The following is a 25,529-nucleotide window of genomic DNA, read 5'->3' as shown; positions in this document are numbered from 1 at the left end:
TGAACTGTTTCATATATGCAATTGACCTTCGACCATTCCCGACGATTCACGAACAACTATTTGTAAATAGATATGTGTGTATGTATATATAAATAATAATTCGAAATATAATTTGAAGTATTATATGTTGTTATAAAAAAATTAATAAAATAAAAATAGGATATTATAGTAATTATTATTTAAAATATATATCTATATATAAATAAAGTATATTAAAAATAAATATTAAATGATTGTAACACTCGTTTGATGTTTCAATTGATATTAAACAAGTTAAATTCAAACTTATGTAATTTTAAAATAAACAGTGATACGAAAATGAGTTCTATAAATTTTAGACTTATTAAAAATATATTTAGGAACTATTTGTTGAATTTTAAAACTTTGTATATTTTACTTGGGGTTGGGAGTGAATAATTAATGTAAATTTTATTTAATATTTAATGCTCGAATTTTATACCATAATGACCAAAATAAATAAAGACACTTAATTTAAAAATTTAGGATTTTTTTTTACGAAGACTTTTATCCGCCACTGAAGTATAATGGACCAATATATTTTCCCCATTAAGACTGTCGGCATAAAATGATAAATAAGGGCTGCTAAGCTATTGATAATTTATTGAATGAAGTTAAAGTTTACTATTGTTAGTGCATGCTTTTTAATCCGGATGTATATTACTTATCATATTCATTCAGTTATTGAGATTGCTGTTTTGGATTCCAATATAATATTATATAAGTATATTACATATAGATAGATAGATAGAGGATTATATATAGATAGAGGAGATGATAACTATCACCAACGCTAACCGAATCATATCTACTCATCTTCTACACAACCGTCACACACCACCATTCATAACCACCACCGCCATCTCAACTGGTCGCCACTTCTACCTCCGTCTACCGCCACCACCAATTCCATCTCTCAATCATCTTCACTGTAGTGACCCGAAGTTTTCCATGTTTATATATATATATTAAATGAAATTGTTATTTACATGATTAAGTGTTTCCAACATGTTAAGCAATCAAACTTGTTAAGACTTGATTAATTGAAATAGGTTTCATATAGACAATTGACCACCCAAGTTGACCGGTGATTCACGAACGTTAAAACTTGTAAAAACTATATGATGACATATATATGGTTATATATATAGTTAACATGATATTATGATAAGCAAACATATCATTAAGTATATTAACAATGAACTACATATGTAAAAACAAGACTACTAACTTAATGATTTTGAAACGAGACATATATGTAACGATTATCATTGTAACGACATTTAATGTATATATATCATATTAAGAGATATTCGTACATCATAATATCATGATAATATAATAATTTAAAGACTCATTTGATATTATAAACATTGGGTTAACAACATTTAACAAGATCGTTAACCTAAAGGTTTCAAAACAACACTTACATGTAACGTCTAATGATGACTTAACGACTCAGTTAAAATGTATATACATGCAGTGTTTTAATATGTATTCATACACTTTTGAAAGACTTCAAGACACTTATCAAAATACTTCTACTTAACAAAAATGCTTACAATTACATCCTCGTTCAGTTTCATCAACAATTCTACTCGTATGCATCCGTATTCGTACTCGTACAATATATAGCTTTTAGATGCATGTACTATTGGTATATACACTCCAATGATTAGCTCCTAGAAGCCCATGTGAGTCACCTAACACATGTGAGAACTATCATTTGGCAACTAGTATGAAATATCTCATAAAATTACAAAAATATGAGTAATCATTCATGACTTATTTACATGAAAACAAAATTACATATCCTTTATATCTAATCCATACACCAACGACCAAAAACACTTACAAACACTTTCATTCTTCAATTTTATTCATCTAATTGATCTCTATCAAGTTCTATCTTCAAGTTCTAAGCGTTCTTCATAAATTCTACAAGTTCTAGCTTCATAAAATCAAGAATACTTCCAAGTTTGCTAGCTTACTTCCAATCTTGTAGAGTGATCATCTAACCTCAAGAAATATTTCTTATTTACAGTAAGATATCTTTCTAATATAAGGTAATACTCATATTCAAACTTTGATTCAATTTCTATAACTATAACAATCTTATTTGGAGTGGAAATCTTACTTGAACTTGTTTTCGTGTCATGATTCTACTTCAAGAACTTTCAAGCCATCCAAGATCCTTTGAAGCTAGATCCATTTGTCTCTTTTCTAGTAGGTTTATCCACAAAACTTGAGGTAGTAATGATGTTCATAACATCATTCGATTCATACATATAAAGCTATCTTATTCGAAGGTTTAAACTTGAAATCACTAGAACATAGTTTAGTTAATTCTAAACTTGTTCGCAAATAAAAGTTAATCCTTCTAACTTGACTTTTAAAATCAACTAAACACATGTTCTATATCTATATGATATGCTAAGTTAATGATTTAAAACCTGAAAACACGAAAAACACCGTAAAACTGGACATACGCCGTCGTAGTAACACCGCGGGCTGTTTTGGGTTTGATAATTAAAAACTATGATAAACTTTGATTTAAAAGTTATTCTTCTGGGAACATGATTTTTCTTATGAACATGAAACTATATCCAAAAATCATGGTTAAACTCAAAGTGGAAGTATGTTTTCCAAAATGGTCATCAAGACGTCGTTCTTTCGACTGAAATGACTACCTCTTACAAAAATGACTTGTAACTTATATTTCCGACTATAAACCTATATTTTTTCTGTTTAGATTCATTAAATAGAGTTCAATATGAAACCATAGTAATTTGATTCACTTAAAACGGATTTAAAATGAAAAAGTTATGGGTAAAACAAGATTGGATATTTTTTTATTTTTGTAGCTACGGGAAATATTAACAATTCTATACAAATCATATCCTAGCTAACTTATATTGTATTATACATGTATTCTAATATATTATGTAATCTTGGGATACCATAGACACGTATGCAAATGTTTTGACATATCATATCGACCTATGTATATATATTATTTGGAACAACCATAGACACTCTATATGCAGTAATGTTAGAGTTAGCTATACAGGGTTGAGGTTGATTCCAAAAATATATATACTTTGAGTTGTGATCTAGCCTGAGACGTGTATACACTGGGTCGTGGATTGATTCAAGATAATATATATCGATTTATTTCTGTACATCTAACTGTGGACAACTAGTTGTAGGTTACTAACGAGGACAGCTGACTTAATAAACTTAAAACATCAAAATGTATTAAAAGTGTTGTAAATATATTTTGAACATACTTTGACATATATGTACATATTTGTTATAGGTTCGTGAATCGACCAGTGGCCAAGTCTTACTTCCAGACGAAGTAAAAATCTGTGAAAGTGAGTTATAGTCCCACTTTTAAAATCTAATAATTTTGGGATGAGAATACATGCAGGTTTTATAAATGATTTACAAAATAGACACAAGTACGTGAAACTACATTCTATGGTTGAATTATTGAAATCGAATATGCCCCTTTTTATTAAGTCTGGTAATCTAAGAATTAGGGAACAGACACCCTAATTGATGCGAATCCTAAAGATAGATCTATTGGGCCTAACAAACCCCATCCAAAGTACCGGATGCTTTAGTACTTCGAAATTTATATCATATCCGAAGGGTGTCCCGGAATGATGGGGATATTCTTATATATGCATCTTATTAATGTCGGTTACCAGGTGTTCACCATATGAATGATTTTTATCTCTATGTATGGGATGTATATTGAAATATGAAATCTTGTGGTCTATTGTTACGATTTGATATATATAGGTTAAACCTATAACTCACCAACATTTTTGTTGACGTTTTAAAGCATGTTTATTCTCAGGTGATTATTAAGAGCTTCCGCTGTCGCATACTTAAATAAGGACAAGATTTGGAGTCCATGCTTGTATGATATTGTGTAAAAACTGCATTCAAGAAACTTATTTCGTTGTAACATATTTGTATTGTAAACCATTATGTAATAGTCGTGTGTAAACATGATATTTTAGATTATCATTATTTGATAATCTACGTAAAGCTTTTTAAACCTTTATTGATGAAATAAAGGTTATAGTTTGTTTTAAAATGAATGCAGTCTTTGAAAAACGTCTCATATAGAGGTCAAAACCTCGCAACGAAATCAATTAATATGGAACGTTTTTAATCAATAAGAACGGGACATTTCAGTTGGTATCCGAGCGTTGGTCTTAGAGAACCAGAATTTTGCATTAGTGTGTCTTATCGAGTTTGTTAGGATGCATTAGTAAGTCTGGACTTCGACCGTGTTTACTTGAAAAATGATTGCTTAACAAATTTTATTGGAAACTATATATTTTTAACATGTGAATATTATGTGATATATTAATCTCTTAACGTGTTTGATATTATGTGATAGATGTCTACCTCTAGAACAAGTCCCATTGACTCACCTAATAATAATGAAGAGTCAAATGTAAATTGGAATGATTCGTGGACTGATTCACAAGTTCCCGAAGAGGAAACGGAAGAAGACTCTGAACCGGAAGAAGAATCGAAACCGGAAGAAGAAATAGAACCAGTGGGGGAAATAATAAAACGGTTAAGTAGAAGAAAATCCTCAACCAACCGACCAAAGTTAATTATGGTCAATGGTGTTTCCGCCAAGGAAGCAAAGTATTGGGAGGATTACCAATTCTCCGATGAATCGGATCCCGACAAGGATTCCGATGATGTTATAGAAATTATCCCAACACAATTTCATAAGGAAAAAGAGAACAATAAGGGAAAGGGCATAAAAATAGAGAAATTTGATTCCAAACCCGATGAACTTTATATGTATCGTCAACACCCGTATTTCTTAAGTTGTGACAATAACCCGGGAACCTCTAAACCACCAGGGTTTTCTAAACCAATGTGGAAAACGACGGCTCGTATTAGGGGAACATCATATATCCCTAGAAACTTGGCAAAACGAATCAAAACCGAAGAAGAAGAAACGAGCAAGTCGAAATAAGATAGTTGTATTCGTGTGGTGTAATATATGTAATATAGTGTGCTTATGCTTTATGATATATGTAAAAATTGCTTGTATTAATAAGTATTTTTTTTTTGAATCTAACTCTTGTCTATTTTATAGTATAAAAACACAAAATGGATAGACAACCCAGTATTTTAAGAGACCTACCCGGAGACATGATTGATGAAATCTTGTCTAGAGTCGATCAGAATTTCTCGGCACAACTATTTAAGGCGAGATCAGTTTGTAAGACATTCAAAGAACATTCCTAGAATGCCTTGGTTTATAAAAGGCTTTCGTTCGAAAGATGGGGGATATCACATTGGAAAATCCATAAGTTACGATGTGTTTACTTTGACGCATATATTGCGGGGAACCCAAATGCTATTTTACGCAACGGGTTAAGAAATTATTTTGACTCAATATATCCGAATATAGGACTTCGTGATTTAGAAAAAGCGGCTAACATGCAACATAAAGAAGCATGTTATGCTTACGGGTTAGTAATGTTCGCTTCTCACCAAAGTGAGAACAAGAACATCGGGCTACAACTATTAAACAAAATGTTCCCACAAGTGACGGAGTCGGTAATTGGGGTAAGAAATGAGGTTTTTAGGTTATTACGTGACTGTTGGTCATTGCGTAACCTTCATCCTTTTGACGACGTTACAACACATTGTCTTACTATCGGTCACAACGGTTATGTTCCACAAAACCAAGGATGGGAAGTGGTATTAGTAAAACCAGAATGCATGACTTGTTTCTGGACGTATGAATTACGTGTCTTTATTGCCTTTGCTGAACGCCTTATTTATTAACTAGAATTATCTTCGCAACTACTTTGTATCAAAGTTTTATGTGCTATATTTCATGCTACATGTAAAATAGCGGTATTGTAAGTTTGCAAGTTATTGTATAAAGGTTTGAATATGATATATTTTTTTGTGATTAGTTTCTCATATAGAATTGTAGTAGTTGAAATGGTATGTTAGCTACTAAGTATGAACTTAACGGGTAGGTACTACCCGAATTAAAGAGTATAAAACGCTAATATGAAGAAAGAGCTTTTATAAATAAGTTCATATTACGCTATGAAATACTATTGACTACTCTTGATATTCTATATGATTAACTCGTTTCATTTGACTATTTTGAAGGAAATGGCACCGACTACTCGACACACCTTGAATATGAGCGAAGAGGAATTTCGTGCCTTTCTTGCTTCAAACATAGCCGCAGTACAGGCCGCGCTACATACCAACAATAACTCTGAATCTAGCAATACAGCTAACGGCGCAAGAAATCGTGTAGGATGCTCCTACAAGGAATTCACTGCCTGCAAACCTTCAGAATTTGATGGGACCGAAGGACCAATCGGATTGAAACGGTGGACCGAGAAAGTTGAATCGGTCTTTGCCATAAGTAAGTGTGCTGAAGGAGACAAAGTGAAGTACGCTACGCATACCTTCACAGGTATTGCGTTAACATGGTGGAATATCTATCTAGAGCAAGTGGGACAAGATGCTGCTTACGCGCTACTGTGGTCAGCATTCAAGCACTTGATGAACGAGAAGTACCGTTCCAGAACCGAGGTCAATAAGCTCAAGTCAGAACTTAGAGGGTTACGAACACAGGGATTCGATATTACTTCGTATGAAAGACGATTCACATAATTGTGCCTAATGTGTCCGAGAGCGTTCGAAGATGAGGAAAAGAAGATCGACGTAATTGTGAAAGGGTTACCGGAGAGAATCCAAGAAGATATAAGTTCACACGAGCCTGCCTCTATACAAAAGGCATGTAGAATGGCTCACAAACTAGTAAACCAGATTGAGGGAAGAATTAAAGAACAGGCGGCCGAAGAGGCCAACGTGAAGTTAGTCAAAAGAATGTGGGAGGAAAACGGTGATAAGAGTCACCAAAACAACAACAACTATCTCAACAATCGCAACATCAATCGCAACTACAACAAACGGCACAACAACAACAACAACAACAACAACTACAACAATCATCCCAATAACAATAACAACCGTAACAACAACAACAACAATAACAACAACAATCAGAAGCAGCTATGCCAAAGGTGTGAAAAGTATCACTCGGGATTTTGCACCAAATTTTGCAACAAGTGTAAAAGAAATGGTCATAGCGCGGCGAAGTGTGAGGTCTACGGACCAGGGGTTAACAGAACGACAGGAACAAATGGTGTCGGAACGAGTAATGGCAGAGCAAGTAGTGTCGGAGCAAGTTATGCCAATGTAGTTTGTTATAAATGTGGAAAACCGGGCCACATTATTAGAAATTTCCCGAACCAGGAGAACACGAATGGACAAGGGCGCAGAAGAGTTTTCAATATTAATGCGGCAGAGGCACAGGAAGACCCGGAGCTTGTTACGGGTACGTTTCTTATTGACAATAAATCTGCTTACGTTTTATTTGATTCGGGTGCGGATAGAAGCTATATGAGTAGAGATTTTTGTGCTAAATTAAGTTGTCCATTGACGCCTTTGGATAGTAAATTTTTACTCGAATTAGCAAATGGTAAATTAATTTCAGCAGATAATATATGTCGGAATCGAGAAATTAAACTGGTTAGCGAAACATTTAAGATTAACTTGATACCACTAGAATTAGGGAGTTTTGATGTGATAATCGGTATGGACTGGTTGAAAGAAGTGAAAGCAGAGATCGTTTGTTACAAAAATGCAATTCGCATTATACGAGAAAAAGGAAAACCCTTAATGGCGTACGGAGAAAAGGGCAACACGAAGCTACATCTTATTAGTAATTTGAAGGCACAAAAACTAATAAGAAAAGGTTGCTATGCTGTTCTAGCACACGTCGAGAAAGTACAAACTGAAGAAAATAGCATTAATGATGTTCCCGTCGCAAAAGAATTTCCCGATGTATTTCCGAAAGAATTACCGGGATTACCCCCACACCCATCCGTTGAATTTCAAATAGATCTTGTACCAGGAGCTGCACCAATAGCTCGTGCTCCTTACAGACTCGCACCCATCGAGATGAAAGAACTGCAAAGCCAATTACAAGAGCTTTTAGAGCGTGGTTTCATTCGACCAAGCACATCACCGTGGGGAGCTCCTGTTTTGTTTGTCAAGAAGAAAGATGGTACATTCAGGTTGTGTATCGACTACCGAGAGTTGAACAAACTTACCATCAAGAACCGCTACCCACTACAGAGAATCGATGACTTATTTGATCAATTACAAGGTTCGTCTGTTTATTCAAAGATTGACTTACGTTCCGGGTATCATCAAATGAGGGTGAAATAAGATGATATTCCAAAGACTGCTTTCAGAACACGTTACGGTCATTACGAGTTTATGGTCATGCCGTTTCTGTTTAACTAATGCACCAGCTGTGTTCATGAACCTTATGAACCGAGTGTGTGGACCATACCTTGACAAGTTTGTCATTGTTTTCATTGATGACATACTTATTTACTCAAAGAATGACCAAGAACACGGTGAACATTTGAGAAAGGTGTTAGAAGTATTGAGGAAGGAAGAATTGTACGCTAAGTTTTCAAAGTGTGCATTTAGGTTGGAAGAAGTTCAATTCCCCGGTCACATAGTGAACAAAGAAGGTATTAAGGTGGATCCGGCAAAGATAGAAACTGTTGAAAAGTGGGAAACCCTGAAAACTCCGAAACACATACGCCAGTTTTTAGGACTAGCTGGTTACTACAGAAGGTTCATCCAAGACTTTTCCAGAATAGCAAAACCCTTGACTGCATTAACGCATAAAGGGAAGAAATTTGAATGGAAGGATGAACAAGAGAAAGCGTTTCAGTTATTGAAGAAAAAGCTAACTACGAAACCTATATTGTCATTGCCTGAAGGGAATGATGATTTTGTGATTTATTGTGACGCATCAAAGCAAGTTCTCGGTTGTGTATTAATGCAACGAACGAAGGTGATTGCTTATGCGTCTAGACAATTGAAGATTCAAGAACAAAATTATACGACGAATGATTTGGAATTAGGCGCGGTTGTTTTTGCATTAAAGACTTGGAGGCACTACTTATATGGGGTCAAAAGTATTATATATACCGACCACAAAAGTCTTCAACACATATTTAATCAGAAACAACTGAATATGAGGCAGCGTAGGTGGATTGAATTGTTGAATGATTACGACTTTGAGATTCGTTACCACCCAGGGAAGGCAAATGTGGTAGCCGACGCCTTGAGCAGGAGGGACAGAGAACCCATTCGAGTAAAATCTATGAATATAATGATTCACAATAACCTTACTACTCAAATAAAGGAGGCGCAACAAGGAGTTTTAAAAGAGGGAAATTTAAAGGATGAAATACCCAAAGGATCAGAGAAGCATCTTAATATTCAGGAAGACGGAACCCGGTATAGGGCTGAAAGGATTTGGGTACCAAAATTTGGAGATATGAGAGAAATGGTACTTAGAGAAGCTCATAAAACCAGATACTCAATACATCTTGGAACGGGGAAGATGTACAAGGACCTCAAGAAACATTTTTGGTGGCCGGGTATGAAAGCCGATGTTGCTAAATACATAGGAGAATGTTTGACGTGTTCTAAGGTCAAAGCTGAGCATCAAAAACCATCAGGTCTACTTCAACAACCCGAAATCCCGGAATGGAAATGGGAAAACATTACCATGAATTTCATCACTAAATTGCCAAGGACTGCAAGTGGTTTTGATACTATTTGGGTAATAGTTGATCATTTCACCAAATCAGCACACTTCCTGCCAATAAGAGAAGATGACAAGATGGAGAAGTTAGCACGACTGTATATGAAGAAATTCATCTCCAGACATAGAATACCAATCTCTATTATCTCTGATAGGGATGGCAGATTTATTTCAAGATTCTGGCAGACATTACAGCAAGCATTAGGAACTCGTCTAGACATGAGTACTACCTATCATCCACAAACTGATGGGCAGAGTGAAAGGACGATACAAACGCTTGAAGACATGCTACGAGCATGTGTTATTGATTTCGGAAACAGTTGGGATCGACATCTATCGTTTGCAGAATTTTCCTACAACAACAGCTACCATTCAAGCATTGATATGGCACCGTTTGAAGCACTTTATGGTAGAAAGTGCAGGTCTCCAATTTTTTGGAGTGAAGTAGGGGATAGAAAGATTACGGGTCTGGAGATAATACAAGAAACTACCGAGAAAATCATCCAAATTCAACAACGATTAAAAACCGCCCAAAGTCGACAAAAGAGCTACGCTGACATTAAAAGAAAAGATATAGAATTTGAAATTGGAGAGATGGTCATGCTTAAAGTTGCACCTTGGAAAGGCGTTGTTCGATTTGGTAAACGAGGGAAATTAAATCCAAGGTATATCGGACCATTCAAGATTATTGATCGTGTCGGACCAGTAGCTTACCGACTTGAGTTACCTCAACAACTCGCGGCTGTACATAACACTTTCCACGTCTCGAATTTGAAGAAATTTTTGCTAAAGAAGATCTCACTATTCCGTTAGATGAAATCCAAATCAACGAAAAACTTCAATTCATCGAAGAACCCGTCGAAATAATGGATCGTAAGGTTAAAAGACTTAAGCAAAACAAGATACCAATTGTTAAGGTTCAATGGAATGCTCGTAGAGGACCCGAGTTCACCTGGGAATGAGAAGATCAGATGAAGAAGAAATACCCGAATTTATTTCCAGAAGATACGTCAACACCTCCAACTGCTTAAAATTTCGGGACGAAATTTATTTAACGGGTAGGTACTGTAGTGACCCGAACTTTTCCATGTTTATATATATATATATATATATATATATATATATATATATATATATATATATATATATATATATATATATATATATATATATATATATTAAATGAAATTGTTACTTACATGATTAAGTGTTTCCAACATGTTAAACAATCAAACTTGTTAAGACTTGATTAATTGAAATAGGTTTCATATAGACAATTGACCACCCAAGTTGACCGGTGATTCACGAACGTTAAAACTTGTAAAAACTATATGATGACATATATATGGTTATATATATAGTTAACATGATATTATGATAAGTAAACATATCATTAAGTATATTAACAATGAACTACATATGTAAAAACAAGACTACTAACTTAATGATTTTGAAACGAGACATATATGTAACGATTATCGTTGTAACGACATTTAATGTATATATATCATATTAAGAGATATTCGTACATCATAATATCATGATAATATAATAATTTAAAATCTCATTTGATATTATAAACATTGGGTTAACAACATTTAACAAGATCGTTAACCTAAAGGTTTCAAAACAACACTTACATGTAACGACTAACGATGACTTAACGACTCAGTTAAAATGTATATACATGTAGTGTTTTAATATGTATTCATAAAATTTTGAAAGACTTCAAGACACTTATCAAAATACTTCTACTTAACAAAAATGCTTACAATTACATCCTCGTTCAGTTTCATCAACAATTCTACTCGTATGCACCCGTATTCGTACTCGTACAATACACAGCTTTTAGATGTATGTACTATTGGTATATACACTCCAATGATCAGCTCTTAGCAGCCCTTGTGAGTCACCTAACACATGTGGGAACCATCATTTGGCAACTAGCATGAAATATCTCATAAAATTACAAAAATATGAGTAATCATTCATGACTTATTTACATGAAAACAAAATTACATATCCTTTATATCTAATCCATACACCAAAGACCAAAAATACCTACAAACACTTTCATTCTTCAATTTTCTTCATCTAATTGATCTCTCTCAAGTTCTATCTTCAAGTTCTAAGTGTTCTTCATAAATTCTATAAGTTCTAGTTTCATAAAATCAAGAATACTTCCAAGTTTGCTAGCTTATTTCCAATCTTGTAGAGTGATCATCCAACCTCAAGAAATATTTCTTATTTACAGTAATATATCTTTTTAATATAAGGTAATACTCATATTCAAACTTTGATTCAATTTCTATAACTATAACAATCTTATTTGGAGTGGAAATCTTACTTGAACTTGTTTTCGTGTCATGATTCTACTTCAAGAACTTTCAAGCCATCCAAGATCCTTTGAAGCTAGATCCATTTGTCTCTTTTCCAGTAGGTTTATCCACAAAACTTGAGGTAGTAATGATGTTCATAACATCATTCGATTCATACATATAAAGCTATCTTATTCGAAGGTTTAAACTTGAAATCACTAGAACATAGTTTAGTTAATTCTAAACTTGTTCGCAAACAAAAGTTAATCCTTATAACTTGAATTTTAAAATCAACTAAACACATGTTCTATATCTATATGATATGCTAACTTAATGATTTAAAACCTGGAAATACGAAAAACACCGTAAAACTGGACATACGCCGTCGTAGTAACACCGCGGGCTGTTTTGGGTTTGATAATTAAAAACTATGATAAACTTTGATTTAAAATTTGTTCTTCTAGGAAAATGATTTTTCTTATGAACATGAAACTATATCCAAAAATCATGGTTAAACTCAAAGTGGAAGTATGTTTTCCAAAATGGTCATCAAGACGTCGTTCTTTCGACTTAAATGACTACCTCTTACAAAAATGACTTGTAACTTATATTTCCGACTATAAACCCATACTTTTTCTGTTTAGATTCATAAAATAGAGTTCAATATGAAACCATAGCAATTTGATTCACTCAAAACGGATTTAAAATGAAGAAGTTATGGGTAAAACAAGATTGGATATTTTTTTATTTTTGTAGCTACGGGAAATATTAACAATTCTATACAAATCATATCCTAGCTAACTTATATTGTATTATTCATGTATTCTAATATATTATATAATCTTGGGATACCATAGACACGTATGCAAATGTTTTGACATATCATATCGACCCATGTATATATATTATTTGGAACAACTATAGACATTATATATGCAGTAATGTTGGAGTTAGCTATACAGGGTTGAGGTTAATTCCAAAAATATATATACTTTGAGTTGTGCTCTAGCCTGAGATGTGCATACACTGGGTCGTGGATTGATTCAAGATAATATATATCGATTTATTTATGTACATCTAACTGTGGACAACTAGTTGTAGGTTAATAACGAGGACAGCTGACTTAATAAACTTAAAACATCAAAATGTATTAAAAGTGTTGTAAATATATTTTGAACATACTTTGATATATATGTACATATTTGTTATAGGTTCGTGAATCGACCAGTGGCCAAGTTTTACTTCCAGACGAAGTAAAAATCTGTGAAAGTGAGTTATAGCCCCACTTTTAAAATCTAATATTTTTGGGATGAGAATACATGCAGGTTTTATAAATGATTTACAAAATAGACACAAGTACGTGAAACTTCATTCTATGGTTGAATTATCAAAATTGAATATGCCCCTTTTTATTAAGTCTGGTAATCTAAGAATTAGGGAACAGACACCCTAATTGACGCGAATCCTAAAGATAGATCTATTGGGCCTAACAAACCCCATCCAAAGTACCGGATGCTTTACTACTTCGAAATTTATATCATATCCGAAGGGTGTCCCGGAATGATGGGGATATTCTTATATATGCATCTTGTCAATGTCGGTTACCAGGTGTTCACCATATGAATGATTTTTATCTCTATGTATGGGATGTATATTGAAATATGAAATCTTGTGGTCTATTATTACGATTTGATATATATAGGTTAAACCTATAACTCACCAACATTTTTGTTGACGTTTTAAAGCATGTTTATTCTCAGATGATTATTAAGAGCTTCCACTGTCGCATACTTAAATAAGGACAAGATTTGGAGTCCATGCTTGTATGATATTGTGTAAAAACTGCATTCAAGAAACTTATTTCGTTGTAACATATTTGTATTGTAAACCATTATGTAATAGTCGTGTGTAAACAGGATATTTTAGATTATCATTATTTTATAATCTACGTAAAGCTTTTTAAACCTTTATTGATGAAATAAAGGATATGGTTTGTTTTAAAATGAATGCAGTCTTTGAAAAACGTCTCATATAGAGGTCAAAACCTCGCAACGAAATCAATTAATATGGAACGTTTTTAATCAATAAGAACGGGACATTTCATTCACTCTCTCTCACTTGCTGTTTTTATGTTTCTAGTCGATGAACAAGATAACTACTTCAAATCCACCTTTTGTTTCGGTTTATCATCAAACAAGATCACCACCTTTGCGACCATCTTCTATCTGTTTCTATTCGGTTTACCGAAACTATCAACACCCCTAGATCACAACCCACATGCTTGTTTCTTTTCCGTTTTAAATGTAAGACCATTGACCCGATCACTATCATCATCGAATGATACTACTTACAATTTTGTTGCTTCTTTTACGACTAACAAACCAAAACCCAGAACAATCTTATATCGATCACCATCATCAACCTAATATGTTTCCTATTTAAATATTACAATCCAAAACCAACCAACCGTCACCAATTAAAACAGTTTCACTATTATGTATGTGCGAACCACAAACCACCTTCACTACCACGATCTCTCTCCATATCTCTCTTCTTCTTATTTAAAAATCACCCTACACATACAACCCATCAACCACTCTTGTAATCACCAAAACCTACCATTTTTTTTGTTATTCGAAACACAATCCAACTCATAAACCACTATGAAATAACCACCCAAGACAACTCCATTTCTGCTACTGCAGATGCTAATATATCTGGTTCAGTCGTCACTCAACAACACCGCAAATCACCACCATCATCTTGTACCTCCTACTGCTACAGCTAAGGGTTGTTGTGGCTATTTCTTTTCACAACCCAACACACACACCCCATCGATCAAACCCCAACCATACTACTGTTGACTCTCTATTGTTGCTGCTAGCTTTTGTTTATGAATAATAACATATATGGTGATAGATTAATGATGATGATAAAGGTTAAAAATGATGGATAATGAGGAAGAGAGTAATGATAACAGTGCGGGACGAATAAAATTGAAGATGTCAAACTGAAAATGACAATTAACAAATCCCACTTTCAAATGGTACCCATGATCATATTAATTATTTTTTTATGCATACAAAGTATTATTAAAGCTATCGGTAATCTGTCTATTTGTTATGATTATGGAGTATGACACTAAGATGATGTCAATCGTGATTTTTGGGTGAGGAGTCAAAAAATACCACTAATAATATTACGCATTCTGCTACAGCCATTTCATCTTAATCATTTAACTGGTAATGAATTAGGCCACATGTTTTGATTCTTTAATGGGCCGTAATGTTTTCAATCGATACATGGGCCGAGAGTTCCTTTTTCTGATTGGGCTGAGTTCTATTTAGATTATTGGGCTTGTGTTTTGATTTTGCTAAATGAACCGAGAAGTATAATGAAGTTGATAATGATGATTCATAATTGTGGTTAGGATAAAAATGAATGTACGATGATGATGATTAGGTGATGAAGAGGATTTGATAATGACGATATTAACCTAAGATGATGATGAGAAGTTGATATAATTATTATCATGATTTTGATTAAGATATTAATGATGTACGTGATGATTAACGGGTATGATGATGAGTATCTTAAGTTATGATGATGATTATGGCGTGATATGATGATGTTTAGAATTAAAGTATGATTAACATATTGATAATGATACATAATGATGGCAGTGATGGTTTATATGATTATGATCATGGTTTGTTAATGATGATGGATAACTCGTTATTGATTAGGAAAAACGGGTTAGCTTGGATGGTTTGGGTATACGTTGGGTTAGCGGGACGTCGCGGTTTCAAACCCAGACTTGGGCATTTTTTTAAGAGCTACTTCGTTGAGGTAGTTATTTACTTGATTATTTATGATTATCATTATCTTATTATTATTATCATTATCACTATTATTATTATTATTATTATTATTATTATTATTATTATTATTATTATTATTATTATTATTATTATTATTATTATTATTATTATTATTATTATTATTATTATTATTATTATTATTATTATTATCAATATCATTATTACTAACACTAGTATTGGAATTAACATTATTATTATCATTAATATTAATATTATTATCATTATTAACATAAGTATAATTATCACTATTAGTATTGTTATTATTAAAAATTATTATCGTTATTATCATGTTTACAAAAATTATCATTTTTTTTTGCTGTCTTTAAAACTATATTATTATTATTATTATTATTATTATTATTATTATTATTATTATTATTATTATTATTATTATTATTATTATTATTATTATTATTATTATTATTATTATTATTATTTATTATTGATTGTTATTAAGCATGGAGTCGTTCATAGCATGTAGAGTTCAGTACCTCGCAATGGGACCAGCTGTTGAAGACTTCGTCCAGGTAGATTAGGACGGGTCACTACAGGTGGTATCAGAGTGGTGGTCTTAGCGAACCAGGTCTGCATTAGTGTGTCTAACTGATAAGTCGTTAGGATGCATTAGTGAGTCTGGACTTCGACCGTGTCTGCATGTCAAAAGTTTTGCTTATCATTTTTGTCGAAAATTTCCTGCTTATCATTCTTAGTCTAGACACATCTTATTGCATTGATTGCATGAATAGTGTATAGACAAAATTCATATCATAGTGAATCTGCTAATTCATATCTTAGCGTATCTGTTACTGTAAACTTTGCCTGACATATTTCGTAAATTCCTCCGTAATCTACGAAATCTTTTGCTCTATATATATAGATATTCTATATAATTAGAATATCATCCGATAGCCGAAAATCATTTCATATCAAAAAATTCTTTATTCAATCGTACGAAATGGAACTCGCCACTAGTTCAGTCCCTCGAATTCTGATTTGGAGTCCCACTCAAGCTCCGAAAGCAGTGTGACCGGAATGGACCAACCAATTAGCCATCATCTATTCTGGATGAATTGGGGCTGGGTTCATAGCCTACTTAATCATTGGAGACAAGAAGAAGGCGGTCCTTTCCACACACCATATTGCCCTCTTGACGATGAACCTGAAGCCCTTACCGGCGAACCTATCCGAAACACCATTTTCAGCCTCATTTCTAGGGTATCTCGACACGATTATATTCTATTCACAATTCTAAACCTTATTCATCTACTCATTCTGACTGATAATCATCCCAGAATAATAGAAGAAGTCAACGAGCTTCGCGCTCGAGTAATCAATTTGGAGAATATGGTGCAAAACGTACCAGCTTCAGCAACATCACCAGTATCAACAGTACCACCAGCACCAGTAGCCTCAACATCACACACCTCAACATCACAATCTATACCCCGAGCATAATCTTCGTTCTACATGGCGATTATGTAATCTCTAATGTTTTAGAGATTATGTATTCTAGTTCTAATGGTAAATCAAATGAATTTAATATTATATTGACTCATTAAATCCATGATTACAACTGAAGAAAATATATATGTATATATATTTTTATAAAGATTGTAATTAAATTTTTTTTTGTACAAACTGTTAATGGTGAAAATATTTTAACGGGTAGGTAATACCCGAGGAATATTTAGATTTCACTTTAATAAGTTATACTGTACATTTTTCGAATCTGATTCAACATTCATTTACTATCCTACTTACATCTACAGAGATACAAATCCGTTCACCGCAGAATAACCATTTTCATTCAATTTCATATTTGGATTTTGACCTATCAGAATACAACAAGTGGCATAATGAAGAAAACATTGAACAAAAATAAAATTTGTTAGAAACAAACAAATTAACTATGAGAAATTTTGTTAAGAATCCACGCTAACTATTCCTAGCTAAGTGTTCCTAGCTAACTGATTACATATTATTTATCGCAATTTAATTATCGCAATTTATATTCTCGCAATTTTATTTATCGTCATTTAATTTCTGTTATTTATTTTACGCACTTTAAATATCGGGACACGTATACAAGGTTTTGACATATCATATTGACGCATCTATATATATTATTTGGAATAACCATAGACACTCTATATGCAATAATGCTTGAGTTAGCTATACAGGGTTGAGGTTGATTCTACAATAATATATATACTTTGAGTTGTGATCGAGTCTGAGACATGTACACGGGTCACGATACGTATTAATTAATTCGAATATTATATATTAAGCTATATATGAATTATTGGACTGTTAACTGTGGACTATCAACTGTGGACTACTATCATTGGACAATTAAAATGAATTAAAATACTGATTATAACATATGAAACTAAATAATTCTTCAAGTTTGCCACTTGATTTCATCTTAAACCTCATTTGTATCTTGACGATTACAATCTGCGTTCAAACCTTTCATGATTCTTGAAAACACCTCAACCGAGAAGATGAACCAACCGCACTTCATCTACGGAAGAAAAGATTAATGCATATAGTAATGCACCTGAAAATACTCGAAACCTGAGTAAACGTTTAACACGTATATGTACTAACTCCTTTGGCGTTGTTATTACCGAAGATAACTTAGTAAGCCCTTTCAAAGTAGCAATTTTTGTCACAGCTCCAGCAAGTCAACTTCGACTTTTCGTTCAAAACAACCTTATTATCACTTTGATATATATGTGTACTCTTTTATTATTATCGAGGAACCTTTTTTATATTCCACCATAGTACCATCAGCGTTTAATCATCTAAAAACACAATTCTCCTGAACCCACCTCGGATTAATAACCGATGATTCAGATATCGTAGCATTAAATGCAGAGGAAACAGAAAAATTGTAGATGGTCTAAACGGCTAAAAGTTCGATGATAAATAAGGGAGTGTTAGGAACGCTCGATAGAAAATTTAGTACTGAAAAACAGATTGAGCAAACCATGAAGGAGACCAAGGCCAAATACAAGGACCATACCGTATACTCAAAGAATCCAAGTAATTCTGGATCCGATGAAACCTTCAACGAATATCTTACTCCGTACCCATGTTAAAATCTTGTGGAAAATCTTTCTTCATCAACCATCGAACTTAGAAATTCCAAAATATCATCATAAATATCTTTGATATTTCTGAAGATATTTTCATAAATATTCTCATTCGAAATTATTTATCTCTTCGTGCTATCTATATTACATCATAAAGGAAACTATTTTAGTTTTTAAATTTCTTTAAAATTCGAGTTTGAATTATGAATGATTTTGAAGTAGTGTTGGAGATTGATGCATGAGTTAATATAATATAATGACACTTGATTAACGTGATTATATTACAGTAAATCATGCTGAGTTTCTAATGGAACGTGATAATTCACAGATCACAACATCATCATGTGCCATGTTACACGACTCTTACATTCTACCTAATCTCTAAACATATCAAGAATATATCTCTTGATAGTTCTACCTTTTCCCTTGAATTATGGTAATATAACAAATCAAATCTTATATAGATTTCGAAGATTATCTTTAAATCCCTTGAATTCTGGAATTCAACCGAGACAACGTCAAAAGTTAAGACGAAACATTATTTCTTCAATTCACTCTTTTGCGATAGCTTCTCTCATACTCTTTACGTAATCGAATTATTTTATCCATATTACGCTATGGTAATAAAATTCTATTTATCAACTAGTATTCGTCATGAAAACATTTTTATTGTTAGCCATGACGACCTCGATCAAATTTCGGGATGAAATTTCTTTAACGGGTAGGTACTGTGACGACCCGGAAATTTCCGACCAAATTTAAACTTAATCTTGATATGATTCGACACGATAAGCAAAGTCTGTTAGGTTGAGTCTAAAATTTTTTTGAACTGTTTCATATATGCAATTGACCTTCGACCATTCCCGACGATTCACGAACAACTATTTGTAAATAGATATGTGTGTATGTATATATAAATAATAATTCGAAATACAATTTGAAGTATTATATGTTGTTATAAAAAAATTAATAAAATAAAAATAGGATATTATAGTAATTATTATTTAAAATATATATCTATATATAAATAAAGTATATTAAAAATAAATATTAAATGATTGTAACACTCGTTTGATGTTTCAATTGATATTAAACAAGTTAAATTCAAACTTATGTAATTTTAAAATAAACAGTGATACGAAAATAAGTTCTATAAATTTTAGACTTATTAAAAATATATTTAGGAACTATTTGTTGAATTTTAAAACTTTGTATATTTTACTTGGGGTTGGGAGTGAATAATTAATGTAAATTTTATTTAATATTTAATGCTCGAATTTTATACCATAATGACCAAAATAAATAAAGACACTTAATTTAAAAATTTAGAATTTTTTTTACGAAGACTTTTATCCGTCACTGAAGTACAATGGACCAAGATATTTTCCCCATTAAGACTGTCGGCACAAAATGATAAATAAGGGCTGCTATGCTATTGATAATTGATTGAATGAAGTTAAAGTTTACTATTGTTAGTGCATGCTTTTAAATCCGGACGTATATTACTTATCATATTCATTCAGTTAATGAGATTGCTGTTTTGGATTCCAATATAATATTATATAAGTATATTACATATATATAGATATAGGATTATATATAGATAGTGTAGTGACCCGAACTTTTCCATGTTTATATTTATATATATATTAAATGAAATTGTTATTTACATGATTAAGTGTTTCTAACATGTTAAGCAATCAAACTTGTTAAGACTTGATTAATTGAAATAGGTTTCATATAGACAATTGACCACCCAAGTTGACCGGTGATTCACGAATGTTAAAACTTGTAAAAACTATATGATGACATATATATGGTTATATATATAGTTAACATGATATTATGATAAGCAAACATATCATTAAGTATATTAACAATGAACTACATATGTAAAAACAAGACTACTAACTTAATGATTTTGAAACGAGACATATATGTAACGATTATCGTTGTAACGACATTTAATGTATATATATCATAATAAGAGATATTCGTACATCATAATATCATGATAATATAATAATTTAAAATCTCTTTTGATATTATAAACATTGGGTTAACAACATTTAACAAGATCGTTAACCTAAAGGTTTCAAAACAACACTTACATGTAACGACTAACGATGACTTAACGACTCAGTTAAAATGTATATACATGTAGTGTTTTAATATGTATTCATACACTTTTGAAAGACTTAAAGACACTTATCAAAATATTTCTACTTAACAAAAATGCTTACAATTACATCCTCGTTCAGTTTCATCAACAATTCTACTCGTATGCAACCGTATTCGTACTCGTACAATACACAGCTTTTAGATGTATGTACTATTGGTATATACACTCCAATGATCAGCTCTTAGCAGCCCATGTGAGTCACCTAACACATGTGGGAACCATCATTTGGCAACTAGCATGAAATATCTCATAAAATTACAAAAATATGAGTAATCATTCATGACTTATTTACATGAAAACAAAATTACATATCCTTTATATCTAATCCATACACCAACGACCAAAAACACCTACAAACACTTTCATTCTTCAATTTTCTTCATCTAATTGATCTCTCTCAATTTCTATCTTCAAGTTCTAAGTGTTCTTCATAAATTCCAAAAGTTCTAGTTTAATAAAATCAAGAATACTTCCAAGATTGCAAGTTTACTTCCAAGTTTTCTAAATCCATTCCAAGTAATCATCCAAGATCAAGAAACTTTTGTTACTTACAGTATGTTATCTTTCTAATACAAGGTAATAATCATATTCAAACTTTAATTCAATTTCTATAACTATAACAATCTTATTTCGAGTGGAAATCTTACTTGAAATTGTTTTCGTGTCATGATTCTGCTTCAAGAACTTTCAAGCCATCCAAGGATCCTTTGAAGCTAGATCTATTTTTCTCATTTCCAGTAGGCTTATCCAAGGAACTTGAGGTAGTAATGATGTTCATAACATCATTCGATTCATACATATAAAGCTATCTAATTCGAAGGTTTAAACTTGTAATCACTAGAACATAGTTTAGTTAATTCTAAACTTGTTCGCAAATAAAAGTTAATCCTTCTAACTTGACTTTTAAAATCAACTAAACACATGTTCTATATCTATATGATATGCTAACTTAATGATTTAAAACCTGGAAACAAGAAAAACACCGTAAAACCGGATTTACGCCGTCGTAGTAACACCGCGGGCTGTTTTGGGTTAGTTAATTAAAAACTATGACAAACTTTGATTTAAAAGTTGTTATTCTGGGAAAATAATTTTTATTATGAACATTAAACTATATCCAAAAATTATGGTTAAACTCAAAGTGGAAGTATGTTTTCTCAAATGGTCATCTAGACGTCGTTCTTTCGACTGAAATGACTACCTTTACAAAAATGACTTGTAACTTATTTTTCCGACTATAAACCTATACTTTTTCTATTTAGATTCATAAAATAGAGTTCAATATGAAACCATAGCAATTTGATTCACTCAAAACGGATTTAAAATGAAGAAGTTATGGGTAAAACAAGATTGGATAATTTTTCTCATTTTAGCTACGTGAAAATTGGTAACAAATCTATTCCAACCATAACTTAATCAACTTGTATTGTATATTATGTAATCTTGAGATACCATAGACACGTATACAATGTTTCGACCTATGATGTCGACACATCTATATATATTTCGGAACAACCATAGACACTCTATATGTGAATGTTGGAGTTAGCTATACAGGGTTGAGGTTGATTCCAAAATATATATAGTTTGAGTTGTGATCAATACTGAGATACGTATACACTGGGTCGTGGATTGATTCAAGATAATATTTATCGATTTATTTATGTACATCTAACTGTGGACAACTAGTTGTAGGTTACTAACGAGGACAGCTGACTTAATAAACTTAAAACATCAAAATATATTAAAAGTGTTGTAAATATATTTTGAACATACTTTGATATATATGTATATATTGTTATAGGTTCGTGAATCAACCAGTGGCCAAGTCTTACTTCCCGACGAAGTAAAAATCTGTGAAAGTGAGTTATAGTCCCACTTTTAAAATCTAATATTTTTGGGATGAGAATACATGCAGGTTTTATAAATGATTTACAAAATAGACACAAGTACGTGAAACTACATTCTATGGTTGAATTATCGAAATCGAATATGCCCCTTTTTATTAAGTCTGGTAATCTAAGAATTAGGGAACAGATACCCTAATTGACGCGAATCCTAAATATAGATCTATTGGGCCTAACAAACCCCATCCAAAGTACCGAATGCTTTAGTACTTCAAAATTTATATCATATCCGAAGGGTGTCCCGGAATGATGGGGATATTCTTATATATGCATCTTGTTAATGTCGGTAACCAGGTGTTCACCATATGAATGATTTTTATCTCTATGTATGAGATGTGTATTGAAATATGAAATCTTGTGGTCTATTGTTACGATTTGATATATATAGGTTAAACCTATAACTCACCAACATTTTTGTTGACGTTTAAAGCATGTTTATTCTCAGGTAAATACTAAGAGCTTCCGCTATTGCATACTAAAATAAGGACAAGATTTGGAGTCCATGTTTGTATGATATTGTGTAAAAACTGCATTCAAGAAACTGATTTCGATGTAACATATTTGTATTGTAAATCATTATGTAATGGTCGTGTGTAAACAGGATATTTTAGATTATCATTATTTGATAATCTACGTAAAGCTTTTTAAACCTTTATTTATGAAATAAAGGTTATGGTTTGTTTTAAAAATGAATGCAGTCTTTGAAAAACATCTCATATAGAGGTCAAAACCTCGCAACGAAATCAATTAATATGGAACGTTTTTAATCAATAAGAACGGGACATTTCAGTTGGTATCAGAGCGTTGGTCTTAGAGAACCAGAAAATTTGCATTAGTGTGTCTTATCGAGTTTGTTAGGATGCATTAGTGAGTCTGGACTTCGACCGTGTTTTCTTTAAAAATGATTGCTTAACATTTTTGTTGGAAACTATATATTATTAACATGTATATATTATGTGATATATTAATCTCTTAACATGTTTGATATTGTGTGATAGATGTCTACCTCTAGCACAAATCCCATTGACTCACCTAATAATAATGAAGAGTCGAATATATATTGGACTGATTCACAAGTTCCCGAAGAAGAACCGGAAGAAGAATCAGAACCGGAAGAAGAATCAGAACTGGAAGAAGAATCAGAACCGGAAGAGGAGGAACCGGAGGAGGAAATAGAACTGGTGGGGGAAATAATAAAACGGTTAAGTAAAAGAAAATCCTCAACCAACCGACCAAGGTTAATTATAGTCAATGGTGTTTCCGCCAAGGAAGCAAAATATTGGGAGGATTACCAATTCTCCGATGAATCGGATTCTGACGAGAATTCCGATGATGTTATAGAAATTACCCCAACTGAATTTAAAAAGGCAAAAGAAAATAATAAGGGAAAGGGCATAAAAATAGAGAAATCTAATTCTTACCCCGATGAACTTTATATGTATCGTCAACCCCCGAAGCCCTTAAGTTGTAACAATGACCCGGGAACCTCTAAACCACCAGGTTTTTCTAAACCGTTGTGGAAAATGACAGCTCGTATTAGGGGAACATCATATATCCCTAGAAACTTAGCAAAACGAACCAAAACCGAAGAAGAAGAAACGAGCGAGTCAGAATAAGATAGTTGTATTCGTGTGGTGTAATATATGTAATATAGTGTGCTTATGCTTTATGATATATGTAAAAATTGCTTGTATTAATAAGTATTTTTTTTATGAATCTAACTCTTATCTATTTTACAGTATAAAAACACAAAATGGATAGACAACCCAATATTTTAAGAGACCTACCCGGAGACATGATTGATGAAATCTTGTCTAGAGTCGGTCAGAATTCTTCGGCACAACTATTTACGGTGAAATTAGTTTGTAAGACATTCGAAGAACGTTCCAAGAATGTCTTGGTTTATAAGAGACTTTCGTTTGAAAGATGGGAGATATCACATTGGGAAACCCATAAGTTACGATGTGTTTACTTTGACGTATATATTGCGGGGAACCCAAATGCTATTTTACGCAACGGGTTAAGAAATTATTTTGACTCAATGTATCCGAATATAGGACTTCATGATTTAGAAAAAGCGGCTAACATGCAACATAAAGAAGCATGCTATGCTTACGGGTTAGTAATGTTCGCTTCTCACCAAAGTGAGAAAAAGAACATCGGGCTACAACTATTAAACAAAACGTTCCCACAAGTGACGGAGTCGGTAATTGGGGTAAGAAATGAGGTTTTTAGGTTATTACGAGACTATTGGTCATTACGTAACCCTCGTCCCTTTGACGACGTTACAACACGCTGTCTTATCAACGGCCATAACGGTTATGTTCCACAAGACCAAGGATGGGAAGTAGTCCTAGTAAAACCAGAATGCATGACTTGTTTCTGGACGTATGAATTACGTGTCTTT

The sequence above is a fragment of the Rutidosis leptorrhynchoides genome, chromosome 3 (assembly GCF_046630445.1).
Source record: "Rutidosis leptorrhynchoides isolate AG116_Rl617_1_P2 chromosome 3, CSIRO_AGI_Rlap_v1, whole genome shotgun sequence".
In the NCBI taxonomy this organism is placed as follows: domain Eukaryota; kingdom Viridiplantae; phylum Streptophyta; class Magnoliopsida; order Asterales; family Asteraceae; genus Rutidosis; species Rutidosis leptorrhynchoides.
This window is presented reverse-complemented; position numbering follows the sequence as displayed.